The following is a 9967-nucleotide window of genomic DNA, read 5'->3' as shown; positions in this document are numbered from 1 at the left end:
GATTATTTGTTCTTTGGGTGTTGAGTTTGTTAAGTTCTTTATAGATTTTGGACACTAGTCCTTTATCTGATATGTCATTTGCAAATATCTTCTCCCATTCTGTCAGTTGTCTTTTGGTTTTGTTAACTGTTTCCTTTGCTGTGCAAAAGCTTTTGATTTTGATGAAATCCCAAAAGTTCATTTTTGCCCTTGCTTCCCTTGCCTTTGGCGATGTTCCTAGGAAGATGTTGCTGCGGCTGAGGTCGAAGAGGTTGCTGCCTGTGTTCTCCTCAAGGATTTTGATGGATTCCTTTCTCACATTGAGGTCCTTAATCCATTTTGAATCTATTTTTGTGTGTGGTGTAAGGAAATGGTCCAATTGCATTTTTCTGCACGTGGCTGTCCAATTTTCCCAACACCATTTATTGAAGAGGCTGTCTTTTTTCCATTGGACATTCTTTCCTGCTTTGTCGAAGATCAGTTGACCATAGAGTTGAGGGTCTATTTCTGGGCTCTCTATTCTGTTCCATTGGTCTATGTGTCTGTTTTTGTGCCAGTACCATGCTGTCTTGATGATGACAGCTTTGTAATAAAGCTTGAAGTCCGGAATTGTGATGCCACCAACTTTGGCTTTGTTTTTCAATATCCCTTTGGCTATTCGAGGTCTTTTCTGGTTCCATATAAATTTTAAAATTATTTGTTCCATTTCTTTGAAAAAGATGGATGGTACTTTGATAGGAATTGCATTAAATGTGTAGATTGCTTTAGGTAGCATAGACATTTTCACAATATTTATTCTTCCAATCCAGGAGCATGGAACATTTTTCCATTTCTTTGTGTCTTCCTCAATTTCTTTCATGAGTCCTTTATAGTTTTCTGAGTATAGATTCTTAGTCTCTTTGGTTAGGTTTATTCCTAGGTATCTTATGGTTTGGGGTGCAATTGTAAATGGGATTGACTCCTTAATTTCTCTTTCTTCTGTCTTGTTGTTGGTGTAGAGAAATGCAACTGACTTCTGTGCATTGATCTTATATCCTGACACTTTACTGAATTCCTGTACAAGTTCTAGCAGTTTTGGAGTGGAGTCTTTTGGGTTTTCCACATAGAGTATCATATAATCTGCGAAGAGTGATAATTTGACTTCTATTTGCCGATTTGGATGCCTTTAATTTCCTTTTGTTGTCTGATTGCTGAGGCTAGGACTTCTAGTACTATGTTGAATAGCAGTGGTGATAATGGACATCCCTGCCGTGTTCCTGACCTTAGTGGAAAAGCTTTCAGTTTTTCTCCATTGAGAATAATATTTGCGGTGGGTTTTTCATAGATGGCTTTGATGATATTGAAGTATGTGCCCTCTATCCCTACACTTAGAAGGGTTTTGATCAGGAAGGGATGCTGTACTTTGTCAAATGCTTTTTCAGCATCTATTGAGAGTATCATATGGTTCTTGTTCTTTCTTTTATTGATGTGTTGTATCACATTGACTGATTTGCGGATGTTGAACCATCCTTGCAGCCCTGGAATAAATCCCACTTGGTCGTGGTGAATAATCCTTTTAATGTACTGTTGAATCTTATTGGCTAGTATTTTGGTGAGAATTTTTGCATCTGTGTTCATCAAGGATATTGGTCTATAGCTCTCTTTTTGGGATCCTTGTCTGGTTTTGGGATCAAGGTGATGCTGGCCTCATAAAATGAGTTTGGGAGTTTTCCTTCCATTTCTATTTTTTGGAACAGTTTCAGGAGAATAGGAATTAGTTCCTCTTTAAATGTTTGGTAGAATTCCCCCGGGAAGCCATCTGGCCCTGGGCTTTTGTTTGTTTGGAGATTTTTAATGACTGTTTCAATCTCCTTACTGGTTATTGGTCTGTTCAGGCTTTCTATTTCTTCCTGGTTCAATTTTGGTAGTTTATATGTTTCTAGGAATGCATCCATTTCGTCCAGATTGTCAAATTTGTTGGCGTAGAGTTGCTCATAGTATGTTCTTATAATAGTTTGTATTTCTTTGGTGTTAGTTGTGATCTCTCCTCTTTCATTCATGATTTTATTTATTTGGGTCCTTTCTCTTTTCTTTTTGATAAGTCTGGCCAAGGGTTTATCAATTTTATTAATTCTTTCAAAGAACCAGCTCCTAGTTTGGTTGATTTGTTCTATTGTTTTTTTGGTTTCTATTTCATTGATTTCTGCTCTGATCTTTATGATTTCTCTTCTCCTGCTGGGCTTAGGGTTTCTTTCTTGTTCTTTCTCCAGCTCCTTTAGGTGTAGGGTTAGGTTGTGTACCTGAGACCTTTCTTGTTTCTTGAGAAAAGCTTGTACCTATATATTTTCCTCTCAGGACTGCCTTTGTTGTGTCCCACAGATTTTGAACCGTTGTATTTTCATTATCATTTGTTTCCATGATTTTTTTCAATTCTTCTTTAATTTCCCGGTTGACCCATTCATTCTTTAGAAGGATGCTGTTTAGTCTCCATGTATTTGTGTTCTTTCCAAACTTCCTTGTGGTTTAGTTCTAGCTTCAGAACATGGTGGTCTGAAAATATGCAGGGAATGATCCCAATCTTTTGATACCCATTGAGTCCTGATTTAGGACCGAGGATGTGATTTATTCTGGAGAATGTTCCATGTGCACTAGAGAACACACAACTTACATATGCACTGTTGCTTTGGGATGAAATGTTCTGAATATATCTGTAATGTCCATCTCATCCAGTGTATCATTTAAGGCCTTTATTTCCGTGTTGATCTTTTGCTTGGATGATCTGTCCATTTCAGTGAGGGGAGTGTTAAAGTCCCCTACTATTATTGTATTATTGTTGATGTGTTTCTTTGATTTTGTTATTAATTGGTTTATATAGTTGGCTGCGCCCACGTTGGGGGCATAGATATTTAAAATTGTTAGATCTTCTTGTTGGACAGACCCTTTGAGTATGATATAGTGTCCTTCCTCACCTCTTATTATAGTCTTTGGCTTAAAATCTAATTGATCTGATATAAGGATTGCCACTCCTGCTTTTTTCTGATGTCCATTAGCATGGTAAATTCTTTTCCACCCCCTCACTTTAAGTCTGGAGGTGTCTTCGGGTTCAAAATGAGTTTCTTGGAGGCAACATATAGATGGGTTTTGTTTTTTTATCCATTCTGATACCCTGTGTCTTTTGATTGGGGCATTTAGCCCATTAACATTCAGGGTAACTATTGAGAGATATGATTTTAGTGCCATTGTATTGCCTGTAAGGTGACCGTTACTGTATATTGTCTCTGTTCCTTTCTGATCTATCACTTGTAGGCTCTCTCTTTGCTTAGAGGACCCCTTTCAGTATTTCCTGTAGAGCTGGTTTGGTGTTTGCAAATTCTTTCAGTTTTTGTTTGTCCTGGAAGCTTTTAATCTCTCCTTCTATTTTCAATGATAGCCTAGCTGGATATAGTATTCTTGGCTGCATGTTTTTCTCATTTAGTGCTCTGAAAATGTCATGCCAGCTCTTTCTGGCCTGCCTGGTCTCTGTGGATAAATCAGCTGCCAATCTAATACTTTTACCATTGTATGTTACAGACTTCTTTTCCCGGGCTGCTTTCAGGATTTTCTCTTTGTCACTAAGGCTTGTAAATTTTACTATTAGGTGACGGGTTGTGGGCCTATTCTTATTGATTTTGAGGGGCGTTCTCTGAACCTCCTGAATTTTGATGCTCGTTCCCTTTGCCATATTGGGGAAATTCTCCCCAATAATTCTCTCCAGTATACCTTCTGCTCCCCTCTCTCTTTCTTCTTCTTCTGGAATCCCAATTATTCTAATGTTGTTTCGTCTTATGGTGTCACTGATCTCTCGAATTCTCCCCTCATGGTCCAGTAGCTGTTTGTCCCTCTTTTGCTCAGCTTCTTTATTCTCTGTCATTTGGTCTTCTATATCGCTACTTCTTTCTTCTGCCTCATTTATCCTAGCAGTGAGAGCCTCCATTTTTGATTGAACTTCATTAATAGCTTTTTTGATTTCAACTTGGTTAGATTTTAGTTCTTTTATTTCTCCAGAAAGGGCTTTTATATCTCTGGAGAGGGTTTCTCTAATATCTTCCATGCCTTTTTCAAGCCCGGCTAGAACCTTGAGAATTGTCATTTTGAACTCTACATCTGACATATTACCAATGTCTGTATTGATTAGGTCCCTAGCCTTCGGTACTGCCTCTTGTTCTTTTTTTTTGTTGTGAATTTTTCCGCCTTGTCATTTTGTCCAGCTAAGAGTATATGAAGGAGCAAGTAAAATACTAAAAGGGTGGCAACAATCCCAGGAAAATATGCTTTAACCAAATCAGAAGAGATCCCAAATCGTGAGGGGGGATTTCTCCCCCCTCACGATTGGGTGAGGGATCTCCCCTGATTGGGATCTCCTTTGATTGGGATCTCTTCTGATTTGGGGATAAAAAGAGGTTCAAAAAGAAAGAAAGAAAAAAGAGAAAAAAAGAATTAAAAAAAAGAGATTGAATTAAAATTTCAATCAAGAATTTAAAAAAGAATTAATAAAAAAAAAGATTGAAGAGATTAGGATCTCTTCTGATTTGGGGATAAAAAGAGGTTCAGAAAGAAAGAAAGAAAAAAAAGAAAAAAAAAGAATTAAAAAAAAGAAAATGAATAAAGAAAAGTATAAAAAAGAAAAAATATATATATTAGATAATCTAGTTAAAAAACGTTAAAAAAGAAAAGGGTAAAAGTTATAAAAAATTTTAGCAGAAGAAGAGAAAAAAAATGAAAAAAAAATTAAATTAACTGCAAGACTAAAAAATCACAAGCATTAAGCCATGAGTTCCGTGGTTTGTTTTCTCCTCCTCTGGAATTCTGCTGCTCTCTCCTTGGTATTGAAACTGCACTCCTTGGTAGGTGAACTTGGTCTTGCCTGGATTTCTTGTTGATCTTCTGGGGGAGGGGCCTGGTGTAGTGATTCTCAAGTGTCTTTGCCCCAGGAGGAATTACACCGCCCTTACCAGGGGCCGGGCTGAGTGATCTGCTCGGCTTTGCTTTCAGGAGCTTTTGTTCCCTGAGCGCTTTCCGTAGAGTTCCGGAGGACGGGAATACAAATGGCAGCCTCCTGGTCTCCGGCCCGGAGGAGCCGAGAGCCCAGGGCCCCGCTCCCCTGTGCGCCCTCAGCGAACCGCTCCTAGTAACTCGCGTCTGCCTAACCTCCAGCCGCGCTCGAGCTCACCGAGCCTGCAACCGTTTCAAGGCAACTCTGAGCTGCGAGCTTACTGTCGGCTCTGTCTCTTCAGCCGGCTTTCCCGTTCCAATATCCGCAAGCTCTGTGACACTCAGACACTCCCGATCCTTCTGTGACCCCGCGGGACCTGAGGTCATGCCGACTCCGCATGGGCTTTGCCCCGGTTTAGCCTCTGGAGCGATGTCCCTCAGCAGAACAGACTTTATTTTTTTTTTTTTAAAGATTTTATTTATTTGTTTGACAGAGAGAAATCACAAGTAGACGGAGAGGCAGGCAGAGAGAGAGCGAGGGAAGCAGGCTCCCTGCTGAGCAGAGAGCCAGACGCGGAACTCGATCCCAGGACCCTGAGATCATGACCTGAGCCGAAGGCAGCGGCTCAACCCACCGAGCCACCCAGGTGCCCCCGGAACAGACTTTTAAAAGTCCCGAATTTGTGCTCCGTTGCTCCGCCGCTTGCCAGGAGCCGCCCCCTCCCCCCGGGGGTCTATCTTCCCGTCGCTTTGGATTCACTTCTCCGCCAGTCCTACCTTTCAGAAAGTGGTTGTTTTTCTGTTTCTAGAATTGCTGTTCTTCTTCTCTTCGATCTGCCGATGGATTTGCAGGTGTTTGCAATCTTTAGATAAGCTCTCTAGCTGATCTCCTGCTAGCTGAGGTAGTCTCAGCCTGCTACTTCTCCGCCATCTTGACTCCTCTTGTTTTAATTATTGATTCAATTTCTTTGCTGCTTATTGTTCTGTTCACATTTTCTATTTCTTCCTGTTTCAGTTTTAGTACTTTATATTTTTATAGGAATTTATCCATTTCCTCCAAGTTGTCCAGTTTGTTGGGATATATTTTTCCCTAATATTCTCTCCTAATTGTTTTTATTTCTGTGGTGTTGATTGTTATGTCTCCTCACTCATTTATGATTTGTTTTTTGGAGTTCTTTATCTTTTCTTTTTTGATAATTCTGGCTACAGGTTTATCAGTTTTATTAATTTAAAAAAAAATAGCTCCTGGTTCTATTGATATGTTCTATTGGTTTTGTTTCTTTAGTTTTTATATCACCTTTTTCTTCTCTAATTATTATTATTCCCTTCCTTCTGCTAGTTTTAGGCTTCATTTGTTGTTCTTTACCTAGCTCCTTTAGGTTTTTTAATTTGAGATTTTTCTTTGTTTTTAAAATAGGCCTATATTGCTATATACTTCCCTTTTAGGACCATTTTTGCTGCCTCTCAAAGGTTTTGGACTATTGTGCTTTCATTTTCATTTGTTTTATTGGGTGGGTTATTGTTATGCTCAGTCCATGTATTTTTTTAATTTATTCTTTGATTTTCTGGTTGAACATTCATTATTTACTACCATATTGTCCATGCATTTGTAGTTTTTCCAAATTTTTTTGTGTGATTGACTTCAAGTTTCATAGAGTTGTGGTCAGAAAAAAAGGCATAGTATGATCTCATTCTTTTTGTATTTGTTGAGGCCTGATTTCTGCCCTATTATGTAATCTATTCTGGAGGAAGTCCTATGTGCACTATAAAAGAATGTGTATTCTTCTGTTTTAGGATGGGTTGTTCTGAATATATCTGTTAAGTCTATCTGGTCCACTGTGTCGTTCAAAGACATTGTTTCCTTGTTGATTTTCTGCTTAGATGATCTGTCCATAGATGTAAGTGGGGTGTCAAAGTCCCCTAGTATCATTGTACTATTATCAAATATTTCTTTCATTTTTTATTAATTGTTTTATATATCTGGATACTCTCATGTTGGGTGCATAAATATTACAATTGTTAAATCTTCTTATTGGATTGTCCCTTTATGATGATATAGCACCTTTCCTCATATCTTTTTACAGTCTCTGTTTTACAGGCTAATTTGCCCAACATGAGTATTACTCCTCTGGTTTTCTTCTGATGTCCATTTGTATGACAAATTACTTTACATCACCTAACTATCGAACTGCAGGTGTCTTTGGGTCTAAAATGAGTCTCTTGTAGACAGCATATAGGTGGGTCTTGTTTTTTAACCCATTCTGACACACCCTATGTCTTTTGATTGGAGCATTTAGTTAATTTACATTCAGAGTGGTTATTGATAGATATGTATTCATGGTCATTTTATGACTTATTTTGTCAGTATTTCTGGAGATTCTCTCTGTTCCTTTCTTGTCTTTGTCACATTTAGTTTTTTTCTTTCCACTCAAACAGTCTCCCTTAATATTTCTTGCAGGGCTGGTTTAGTAGTCAGAAATTCCTTTAGTTTTTATTTGTCTGGGAAACATTTTATTTCTCGTACTATAGCTTGCTGGATAGAGTATTCTTGGCTCCAGGATTTTTCCACTCAGCACGTTGAATATAGCATGCCACACTCTTTTGACTTGTTAAGTTTCTGTGTCAAAATCTGCAGTTAGCCTTATGGATCTTCCCTTTTAAGTTAAGGGCTTCTTTTATCTTGCTACATTTAAGATTTTTTTCTTTATCACTTTATTTTGCAAATTTAATTACAATATGGTAATTATGTTACCATAATAACATATGGTTATTATGTTATTATTATATTATATTATTATGCTCTTGGTGTTGCCCTGCTTTTGTTGATTTTGATGGGAGTTCTCTGTGCCTCCCAGATCTGGATGTTTTTTCACCTCCCCCAGATTAATGAATTTTTCATCTATTATTTCCTCAAATAAATTTTCTGCACGCTTTTCCCTCTCTTCTCCTTCTGGGACTCCTCTACTGTGAATTATCATATTTGATGGATTTGCTGAATTCCCTAAGCCTACTCTTGTGTTGCAAAATTATTTCTTTTGTTCAGCTTTATTATTTCCCATTATTTTGTCTTCTGTATCACTTATTTGTTTCTTGGCTTCTTTCAGCCTGCTGTTCATTGCATCAAACCTGTTTCCAATCTGTTATTGTATTCTTCATTTCTGTCTGATTCTTTTTTAACTCTTTTATCTCTGTGGTAAGACCCTCCTTATAGTCTTCCATTCTTTTCTCAAGCCCAGGGAGTATCCTTATGATTAATTTCTCCATCAGGCATGTTACTTATATTATTTTGCTCCACCATCTTGGCATTTTGTCTAAGTCTCTTCTTTGTGTGTTAAGAAAGCCAGTTATGTTTCCTGCTCCTAAGAATAATGGTTTTATGATGAAGAGGTTATGTACTATCCAAGGCCTGATGTACTCTGCTGCTGTGTTTTGGCTTCTCTGTCCTTCAGGCCAGTCATCTTCAGAACCTCTCCTTGCCTATAATGGCCAGCCAGAACATGGCAATGTCCTTGGCCAGAACATGGCAAGTTTTAACTAGATGTACTCTGGCCTGCTTGTGAAATGAGATCTGATACTACTTTCACTTGAGCTGAAGCCACGCAGAGCTCAATTGTCAGGAGACATGATGTGAGCAGGGTTTTCTGCTGTTCTTCTGGGGGAAGGGTCAACAGAACTGGGACTGAAGCAAACTTGACTGAGAAGGAAAGTCTTGCCAGAACAAAGGGGAATAGGACTTCGTGCTAGTAAGTAAGGCAGCCTGTATCAGCATTGTGCTGTTTCCTGCAGTGGTTCTTTCTTTATGTGGAGGGGCAGGGAATCAAATGGTGCCATGCAGCTTCATTGTCCCCAGAGAGGCATCTTTATGAATACTGTTTCTCAGGGACATGCTCCAAGAAGAGTTAATAATCTCCTCACTTTGTGGTCCAGACAGTCTTCAGATCACTGTTTCCATGCCATGTTCTCCCAGGTTGTTTGCCCACCTTCTCTCCAGGAGCAGTACAGTGCACTCCAGGTTCTATCTCAGCCAAGCTTGCTGACATTTAAAATTCTAGGCTTGAAGCCCCACTGGTTGCAATAACTCATGAAATTCAACCCCTCTTGATTTCCCAGCCAATGGCTTTGTGAAAGGTTCTTCTTGTGCATTCCCTTGTATGTTTCGCTTTCTCTTGCTTTTTTGTCATGACCATGGCTCCCTCCCTTCCATAGCACCTGTAATCCATTTCTCCCCCAAACCATGTCTCTACACTCCCTACTTCCTTTGATGTAGCCTCCTCTCTCCCTTTAGTTCTGGAGTTTGTTCTTTCAGTCTTGAAGTTGATTTCTGGGCTATTTAGGATGATTTGATTGTTATCTAGTTGTGTTCATGGGATGAGACACTCCTAAGGACCTCCTACTCCACTCTCATCTTTTTGTGACCCCTTGACAAACAAAGTATCTTAATCTTGGTTTTCATTTTCTTACTGGCTAATGATGTTGAGTACCTTTTTATGTGCTTACTGGCAATTTGCATATATCTTTGGGAAAAATGTCTATTCAAATATCATGCTTAATTTTTTTTATTTTTTTTAAGATTTTATTTATCAATTGGACAGACAGTAGTAGTAGACACAAGTAGGCAGAGAGGCATGCAGAGAGAGAGGAAGGGAAGCAGGCTCCCCGCTGAGCAGAGAGCCCGATGCGGGGCTCGATCCCAGGACCCTGGGATCATGATCTGAGCTGAAGGCAGAGGCTTTAACCCACTGAGCCACCCAGGCACCCCATTTTTTTTTATTTTTTAAGTTGTTTTTCAATTCCAGTCAGTTAACATATAGTGTAATATTAGTTTCAGATGTGCAATGTGCAATTCAACACTTCCATACATTTAATTGGATTATTTATATTTTTATTATTGCATAATACAAGTTATGTATATATTCTGTATTCACTCTCTTTAATTCTGTGGGTTGTCTTTTCACTTTCTTGTTGGTTTTGTTTGCAGAAAAAACAATGTTTAATTTAATGAAGTCCGGTTTATATATTTTAACTTTCGTTGTGTGTG

This window comes from Neovison vison, chromosome 8 (assembly GCF_020171115.1).
Source record: "Neovison vison isolate M4711 chromosome 8, ASM_NN_V1, whole genome shotgun sequence".
Taxonomy (NCBI): domain Eukaryota; kingdom Metazoa; phylum Chordata; class Mammalia; order Carnivora; family Mustelidae; genus Neogale; species Neogale vison.
Note: the sequence above shows the minus strand (reverse complement) of the source record.